Below are 9604 nucleotides of genomic sequence, written 5' to 3'. Positions count from 1 at the left end.
CCGTAGCGACGCTTTCGCCGTTCGTTCAGCATTTTCAGTGGTATGTATCCATCTCTCGTCACAGTTTTTAATTTTATTCAAAAATGGACTCGTGTCATTTTGAGCTTTGCGCAAAGATCACGTTTCGAGACGTTGCAACTTTCTGTTTTTCTTCGGTTGACGTCGGTACCCACTTTTCTTCGCTTTGACTCGAATGCGCGAAAACCGTCATTTCAGATACGTCTAACTCTACTTTGGCTTTCTGTTTAACACGGATTTCGGTCTATCTTGTTTTCATACTCGAATTTTTGAAACCACTACCGAAAGATTCTCTCATCGATGGAATTTTCTTCGAAAGCTAACCTAATATTTCGATGCGCTTCGGCTGCACTCATGGCCCAGTTTAAACTCGTACAGGAACAATATTCCAAATTCGTTCACTTGTGAAGAAACAGTTAAACTAATAACGAAAAAGAAGTTATTACGGAAAGGAAAAGTAAGGTTAGGTTAAGTAGAGTCGCGGTTGATTGCAAGTGATTGTAAAATTTGCAAGTGATGTGTTACACAACCTAATATAACTCTTTGTTGAATTAAGATTTGAACTTTTCTTCTATTTTTTAATATCTTTCAATGTGAAAAACTCGAAACATCGATAATAATGAATTATTCGACTTATCGATGGAATCTTCTCTCAAAAGCTAACCTAATATTTCGGATGTATTCGTACAGGAACAATATTCTAAATTCATTCATTTTTAAAAAAATAATTAAACTAATGCGAAAAAGAAGTTATCATTAATTATTTTTTGAGATTTGAATCTCTCTTTTTCGATGGAATCTTCTGCTCAAAAGCTAACCTAATATTTCGATGCGTTTCGAAATACTAGCTTAAACTCGTGCAGGAACAATATTGGAAATTCGTTCTCTTTTGAAAAAAACAGTTAAACTAATAGCGAAAAAGAAGTTATAGAAAGAAAAAGTAGGTTAGGTTAAATAGAATAGTTTACGAGTCGCAGTTGATTGCCTTTTATTCCAAAATTGGCAACTTCAACGGGATACAACCTTAATACTTATTTAAATAGGGTTGCGTAATTTGAAAATGGATTTGAACGTCGATGCGGCAATTTGCGATCCAAGTTTGCGATATAGTTAGACGCATCGTGGATCGATTTGAATCGCTTCCTATCGCTTTAATGATATTAATGCGGCGGTGTTAATGCCATCGTATGCGGTGATACTTGCGCGTAACGTTATTAATACGATAATCTTATTATTGCAGCGATGTGATTAATGCGGCGTTAGTGAAATCCGATTAAGATTTATTAGGTGCGACGCATCTAAATGTGAGTATTTGATGATTCGATATAATCAAGATTTCGATAATGCAAAATCCTTTTTAATATTTCGTTATAATCGGAAATAACAATTCCTTTCTTTTTATGGTAGTTTCTAGTTTCTAGTATCTCGTTCGATTATCACGATACCGATTCAACAATCATCAAATGGCGTAAAATTCATAGAGCTTCGAGAAACTGAGTGACAACGACTGGATATAAGAAGAAATCGAAGCCTTTTTTCCCTTTTCTTTTCTCCAGTCTTTTCCGCGAAATTACGTTTTTCGATAAGAAATATCCTTCCAAACGATGTTTTGCTTCCTCTTTACCAGAGCAGCAATTTTATTTTATTCAGCGTAATCGAAATTACGACGAAATTACGACGGAATCGACTTATATTGGATTATGGAAAAGAGATATAGTTTCCCCCCGGGCACGAAAATACGAGAGGTTCCGTATAACAGGTGATGGTAAAGATAAGCAGCTTTCACTCTGCGACAGACGCAAGATGTGTCATAATCGTTAATAAACTAAGAAGCTTTACGGTTCCATAATTCCGTTCCGTAACCACTCTCTGTTGATACCACTCTCTGGTTTTAATTTTAATCTTCGCCGCGAGATGGCAAATTCTCCCTAGCAAAAATCCCTATAAAATGTGCACGAAATGTACAACGATGATTCGTCCCTCTTTTTCGATACGATCAATTCGTATCCTTCTTTCTTTCCAATTTCCCCCCTCCCCGCTATTATTCATCACGAATCCGCGCGACGAGAATCGAAGATCGAGGAAAGGCTTTCATTCTCGGGAATCGATTCGCGAAATAGAACTCTCTTCTTTCATTCGATCGTCTTCGGTGGAAATATTTCTCTATCCCGTCGAAATCATTTTTTTTACCAGATATTATCGCTTCCCTCCGTCGATAATAATCCCTCGCGTTCCTCTTTTCACTTTTGCCACGCTTTTGTTTTTCGAAACGGCCGATTTTCCCGTCCGTTCCTCATATTAAATATCGGGGCCGAAGAATTACTCCCCGGCCTGTCGTAAAATAGGCTTTATAGCTCGTTTATCGCCGCTCGGTCTCGAGAAATGCGATGCTACGTAGTCCGATCACGACGCTAACGGAGGACCTGACCAATCGTGTTTACCCATTAATTCCCCCTCCCTTGAACGATAATATGTAACTTCGTGTAACCTTGCCTTTCGTTTTCGTTCCTCTTTATTTTATTTTCGCGAATCGCGAGACGATTTGTCTTAGGGACGAGGGGAAAGCGTATGCCGATGCCGGTTAGAATTTTACGTCGTTTGAATTCGAGAGATCGATTCACCGAGGAAATAATATATATATATATCGAATATTGTATTGAATTTCGATTCGAAGAAGAAGGAATCGATCCACGTGGAAGGAGGGAGGAAGCTTTGTACGACTTCGTTCGAGGTGAAAGCTAAGTAAGCGGCAATTTATTCTTAAGAAAGAAAGGATTACGAAACCTTTCTTTCTCGTTTCATTCTCGTTCCCCTTCAACTTTGATCATCTGTCGGATGGGATGATTTCGTTTGAGTCGTGGGGCTGGAGCCGAGGTTGGAAAGTATTCTTCCACTCTGGATTCTGGATAAAATAAGTAATAAATGGAAAGGAAGGTGGAGTCTATTTCGTTAGTTGGCCAGGTTGTCAAAGGTTGTCCTCCCGGGCGAACCTTGGAGAATTCTATCGAGTGATACGAGAGAAGGAACGCGGAGGGGGGGAGGTGTCATCGATGGGTTCCAGCGAAGGAAGAGGGACGTAGATAAGGAGAAGAAAACGAATTTTACGCGAGAAAAGAGCCGTTTCTCTCGAAACTATCTTCTTTCCCTCGAATTAAAACAAAAAAGGAACGGTCTCTATTTTCTTCAGTCTCTTAATCTCTCTTAATTTTTCGCAACGCTGTGTCCTATGATCCGAATATTTCCTGATCCGCGATAACAACGTTACCCCAAATAATTAGATTATACATTATAATTATACAATATATGTATAATTATAATAGGTTATGCATTGCTTATTATGATTTCACGTTGTCCTCTTACATTTTCCTTTCTGTAATAAGATATTCAGAATTAATTATAATTTTTTATATAGAAGAATTATATTTTTATATATAAGAATTATAATTCTTTTTCAATTATTTTTCACAGTTATTAGTTTAACTGTTTTTTTAGAAATGAACGAATTTAAAATATTGTTGTGTAGAATATTAGCTTTTGAGGAGAAGAGTCCATCGATAAATCGAATAATTTGTTATTCGATAATTCATTATAATGATGCTTCGAATTTTTTTAAAAAATATTGAAAGATAAAAATTCAAATCTCAATTCAACAAAGAGTTATATTAAGTTATATAACACATTAAAATGCCAATTTTAGAATAAATGACGATCAACTCGTCATGACGCAACTCCTAAATTTTACTTAACCTAACCTTACTTTTCCTTTTTATAATAACTTCTTTTTCTTATTATTAGTTTAATTATTTTTTCAGAAGTGGAAGAATTTCGAATATTGTTCCTGTACGAATTTAAGCTAGGCCACGAGTACAGCTGAAACGCATCGAAATATTAGATTAGCTTTCGAAAAAGATTTCATCAACGAGGACCGTTCAGTGATGGTTTCAAAAATTCGAGAAACGGGAATCTCGAAAACGAGCCTCGAGATAGACCGAAATCCGTGTTAAACGAGAATAAATGGAAAGCGAAAGTGCAGGCAGAATTGGTATCTGGAATGACGGTTTTCGAGTCAAAGCGAAGAAATTGGAAAAGTAGAAACCGTCGCCAATCGAAAGAGAATCTAAAGTTATTGCGCAGAGACAACAGTCTATTTTCGAATAGAATTATAAGTTGTGACGAGAAATGGATCCAATGAAAATCTTGTATGAATGACAAAAGCATCGTTACAGGCGAAAAAAATTACAGCATACGTTCTTTTTCGAAAGGAAAAACAAGCCGCATTAGTCGATAGATTTATTCTTCTGTGACGTGAAAATATTTCATCAACCGATTGTCATATTCGTTTCGTACATTCGCTGTTGCTTTTAAAAAATAAAATATTCGAGAAGCTGTAATGGCTCATGTTTCGATCGAATATACTATATACCTGACTGAACGAATATAAAGTCGAATCGATTGTTTTTTTTATTTACGAGCGAAGCGTTTCTGGAATAGCAAGTACAAGTTTATTCTCCTTCGTGATGTTTCCCGTTCCACATTCCCTCGTTACACATTCCTTTTTAAAGCGGGCGACTACATTTTTGAGTTCACCGAATCACCATCCGCTCCTATTTACTATCTCGCGTACTTATGATTAATTTAACGTGGCAGTTTCGAGGACGCTTTGCGAGTGGTTCTCAAGCAGGGTCGGTAAGATCGCTCTCCCCCGTACCATCGTTTTTCCGGTAACACCATTAAGCGCGCGGAGATGGACGAAAACATTCGACTTAACGAGTATCATCAACTCGAACATCCGTACTCGTGATAACAAAGCGAACATTAATCCAACGCGAAGAAAGTAAGCACGAGAAGATGGATTTTTTCCTCCCTCCCCTCTCCGATGGAAGCACGAAAGTATTATCATGGACAGGGATTCTCCTTCCTCCTTTTAATTCGATGGTTTTGCATCGTGGCTCATATGTGGCGAGTGGACGGTCGAAACGCATATCTCAAGTTCGCAAATTTGCATTGAACGCGCCAGCAATGAATTTTTTTTCACGCGTGGGGACCACGATGAAGCGTGATGAGAATCAGATTCGATCGTTCGAGTCGTAAAGTACGTTGCAAGCTTCGGTACTCGCGAAAAAATGCGAGACGAAAATATTACTTGTTGCTCGTCGCGCCGTCGCGATGGGTAAAATCGATTTGAGGCGATTTTTAAAAATATATTTAAAAAGATAAAGGGAAAAGGTAAGAGGAATTCAAAAGAACGCGCCCATTTTTATTTGTTTGTTTGTTTCTTTTTTTTTTTTTTTCGATCGTTACGTTTCAAATATGATTACGTCTTAACGAAAGGGAAACGAAACGCGTCCCGTCCGTTTTTTTGAAAGCGGTTCCACGGTATAGTTGGCTCGTAATGACATGGTCCCCGTCACAGGAGGATAATTAAAAAAATATTCGGCGAAAAAACAGCATAGTGGGGGACACACGCTTTCTTTCCAATGGCTTAATTAACGAGCGTAAAAGCCAGCCTCGAAAAAAACTTCGTTCCAGAACAACTTTCCATCCGCTTGTTTCCCCTCCGCTTGCATCTCTCCTCTCTTTCTCCTTTTCCATCTTTTTCCTCTTCTTTCTCTTCCTTTTCTCTCTCTCTCTTTTTTGCGCCCAACCGTTGTTGCTAATGAATCCACGTCCAAATCCAAATCTTCTCCTCTCCTCTTAACGTTCCCCCACCATTCGTCTTACGCCGTTTTCGACCAAACTATTTTCATTTACCTACCCAACTATCCATCCATCTATCTATCTGTCCCACCATCTGTCGAGACAAAGAACGAGGTGGAAAGAAAAAGTGAGAGAGAGAGAGAGAGAAAGAGATTACTTTAATCCCGACGACGGTTGTGAAGGGAGAGGGGGAAGAGGCTAAAGAGTGACTCGACGAAAGTGAGAAGCACGGCGCGCAAACTGAAGGAAAGATAAGCAGTTAATCCATTACCGGTTAATTGAAGCGAATGCGAAGTATCTTCGGCTCACCATCCGCCGCCGCTTCATCGGCGAATCCGCGGCGAACGGTTGGGTAACGGAGCGCCTGGGTGGAAAGAGGATGGGGAGAGGCAGAGTTAATTTATAAAACAAAGAGTAACTATAATTATCATCGTGGCGACGGACTGTAGGAGAAAAGAAGGAGAGTGGAGTGGAGTGGGGGGAGACACGAGGCGAGGTGAAATTGCGGTGGTGGTAGGAGGTCGTGGTGGCGCTCTCTGCCAATTAAAACTTACGAACTCGGGGAGCCGGCCTTTCCCACCTATCTCTCCCTTCCTTTCCTCTCTCCCCCACCCCTCGCCCCTCCTCTTTCTCGTTTTCTAATCGTCCTCGGGAACTTGGAATTCAACGCTCCGGCCTATCGATGTCTCGTTATAGCGGTTTAACTTTAATTGCGCCGCCAATGGTTCGTTCGCCGTACGCTCACGAGCCGGATGTCGGTTTTCGACATCGTGTACGCTTCCTGTTGCCCCGAGGGTTTGCCGCGAGAATGCGGGGAGAAGGAGGAGGAGGAGGAGGAAGAGTAGGGAATAACGCGTCGAGGGTTAAAAGCTGATTGGATCTGCCGTTCTAACGTAAAAATGGTACGTTAGAAACGAAGCTCGTTTCGAAGTCGAGACACTGCTCTATACGCTTGTTCCCCAACTGTTTGTTGCCCAACTGCAATAATGAGTTTGAGCCCGAGCTAAAGCGTTAGTAGGCGGAAGTTTAATGGCGGGTAGTGGTGGTGGTAGTTTCATTCGTCGAGGATGGGATTATTATAGCGAAAATCGGGAAATATCTTTCGCTCGTCCAACTTTTCGGATTCGTGGATAAAAAATAAATCTCGTTCAACGTACGAGAGGATTCGAAAACGATGGATTTAAATTCAAATTCGATTTTTCTTTTTTCGTCTCGATCGAAAGATGGGACAGTATATCTCTTACCTTGTTTATTATCATCTTCGGTTTACGGAGGAATAATGGGACGAAAATCATTTTCCTTCCTCACTTTTCGAAGCTCCTTTCGACGATTCGAACTTTTCAAGAACGAAGCGGTTTCAACAGGTTCTCTCCTCGTTTCAACGCGCGCGTTTGAACGATTAAAATATTGAGAGACGAGGCGACGTAAAATCTTCGTTTCGGATAGATTTCAATCGCGTGGCTGTTAACGATCTCGATATCGAGGAGGAGGAGGAGGAAATCGAAGGAGGGGGAATCGAAGACGTATTCGACGATTATATTCGACGAATAACGCTTCGATTTCTTGGGTTGATAGGGGATCCATCGTCGGCGGCAATTCGTAGTTTTCCAATCAGGGAACGAGACAGCCCCGCTCATTTTCCGGCTGCTACGCGTCTCGCATTATATCTCGCGGAAACCGGAACCGGTCTATCGCGGAGGAAGGCGGCAGCAACTTGGAGAAGAGAAACCTAGTTTTTCCGTTCTCCCGCGGGAAACCTTATCCGCGATATTGTCTCCATTGTTCCTTTAATCGAGAAAGTCTTTTTTTTCCACCCTAAAGAGGAGAAGTTCCTTTTTCAATTTTTTTTTTTTTTTCACTTAATGCACGGTAAGATACGCCTGATCGAACGAAGAAATTGGGCTCCAGTGGTTCGACTAACGTATATTGATTGTGTATTCAAAATTCATTTTTCAAATGTGTAAAAAAATAATCGTTGTACGTAACGATACATAATTAAAATTTTAAATAATCTTTTTAAACGTTACATTTATTGAGAAGCATTTAAATTTTAATTTTATATTATAAACGTCTAGAAACATTTATTTTAATTTAAATCGTGATGAATTATATCGATAAATTTTTTTTTTCAAATTAAACTTGAAGTTAAGTTATTACTTCGTATTAGAAATTCATGAATGCAATAATTTGTCGATGATTTGTTCCATAGTTAGAAAAGTTATATGAAAAGAGAAAAGAAGCTTTTTACTTTTATTTACCGCCATATTTGATTCGCAAAATTTTGCAAAATTATATATATATATAAAATGATATTTTTAACTTTCTTACAGTTATAATTTTCAGTATTTATCGTTTTTATCGTTATTCCGTTAAATTATCACCGTTCTAGCCTATATCTATCTAACTTATAGGATAGCATAATTTTTTTTTTAATAAGCATTTTTTCCTTTAGAATATCATTTCCAATTCTCAAGCTCCATTTTACCCTACGTTTGTCAAATTCAAATGCTTTCTTCAAATTCTTTGCTTTATGAGTTAATTGCCTGCCTAATATATTTCACGCGAGATATTTACTTAAAGATTCGAATCACATATGTGATTTTTAACGAAATAATAAATTATAATAAAAAACACTATTATTTCCAAAAAATTAAATCTTCTCGTATAAGCTCAAAATCGAAAAAAAAATAATTTTCTCCAGCTCCTATTACATTCTACTGTGATGGGAGAAAATTTCAAGGATAAGAGAGATATGATTTTCAAAGAAAGATATAACAACTCGATTTTTCGGTCAAGTTATTATAATTTTAATGTAATCCTCTTTTAAAGCTACACACATCGAAGTTATAATAAAGAAAATACTATCAACGATCATAGACGACGATAAGATCCTGATCAATGGATTAAATTTGACAGCTTTCTTTCTCCCCATAATAACAAAGTTTAGCAAAGTTTAAATGATGTAGAGATATCATTTACACGTGTATTTTAAATTAATTTATATTTTTCAAATCGAGAATATTTCTACTTCTACTTTCGTAATCTTTTTTACCCGTGTTACATAGTTGGAGCAAATGGACGTGCCATTATCTTTTTACCACGAACGTGCCAACATTTGATACCGATATTTCTTTTCCATTGTTCCATCCGGCAGGAAAGAGTAAGGAGAAATCTTCATCGTCCTTTTTCCTTTTTCTTTTTTTTCTTTTTGTCGATCGTTCGCGGAATTCAGTCAGCGGAATCGGTTTCCAACTCATTTCAACCGATAAAAAAATTCGTGGATGAGAAATCGCAGCTGCCCAAAAAGCCAAGATACGTGCATTTTGATTCTTTAATCCTCTCCCTGATGTTGTCGCGGCAAGAAAAGGGCAACAATCCTTTTATATCCCCTCAATCGTAGAGAAAGTTATCGTTCAATCATTGTTATTGCGCAATTAATACGACACTTCTGATATGGAAAATTATTTTACCATTTGTACCATTTTACCATTTGTACCATTTTACCATTGTACCATTTCGCGAAATGGCACGAAAGAAAAGAATATTAAAAGGAAGCAAGATTTTTCTGCAAAAAAAAAAAATTCGTAAAATCACGTAACAAATAGGAATGGATATTTAAATCGATTTTATTGAGAAATTCGAGCAATAAAAAATATATATATTCAATTTGTACATTGTTTACAATTCCCCTCATCGATACCCTTTTTGTTTACCTATTACGAGAGAATTTCCAATTTCGAACAATATCGATAACTTCGCCGACCTCTGTTACAGAGATACACACCGGGAGATACGAAAATAAAATATCCCCAGAAATCGTATCGTTATATCGCGATAGACGGTGAATCGAGGGATTCGAATCCCGACGCATGGATGGACGATTTTTATC

The 9604-nt window shown here is 38.2% G+C and overlaps 1 long non-coding RNA gene across 1 annotated transcript; it reads right to left on the bottom strand.

The window, feature by feature from the left end:
- Positions 1-301: 301 nt before the first annotated feature.
- LOC116185507 lies at positions 302-800 on the bottom strand. The gene is made up of 2 exons (XR_004150357.1): positions 753-800; positions 302-439 (listed from the first exon to the last, which is right to left on the bottom strand). It is a non-coding gene; the product is annotated as an uncharacterized LOC116185507 (long non-coding RNA).
- Positions 801-9604: the final 8804 nt, after the last annotated feature.

The sequence above is a fragment of the Apis dorsata genome, unplaced genomic scaffold, assembly GCF_000469605.1.
Source record: "Apis dorsata unplaced genomic scaffold, Apis dorsata 1.3 scaffold_198, whole genome shotgun sequence".
Taxonomy (NCBI): domain Eukaryota; kingdom Metazoa; phylum Arthropoda; class Insecta; order Hymenoptera; family Apidae; genus Apis; species Apis dorsata.
Note: the sequence above shows the minus strand (reverse complement) of the source record. Positions and strands in the feature narration are given on the sequence as shown.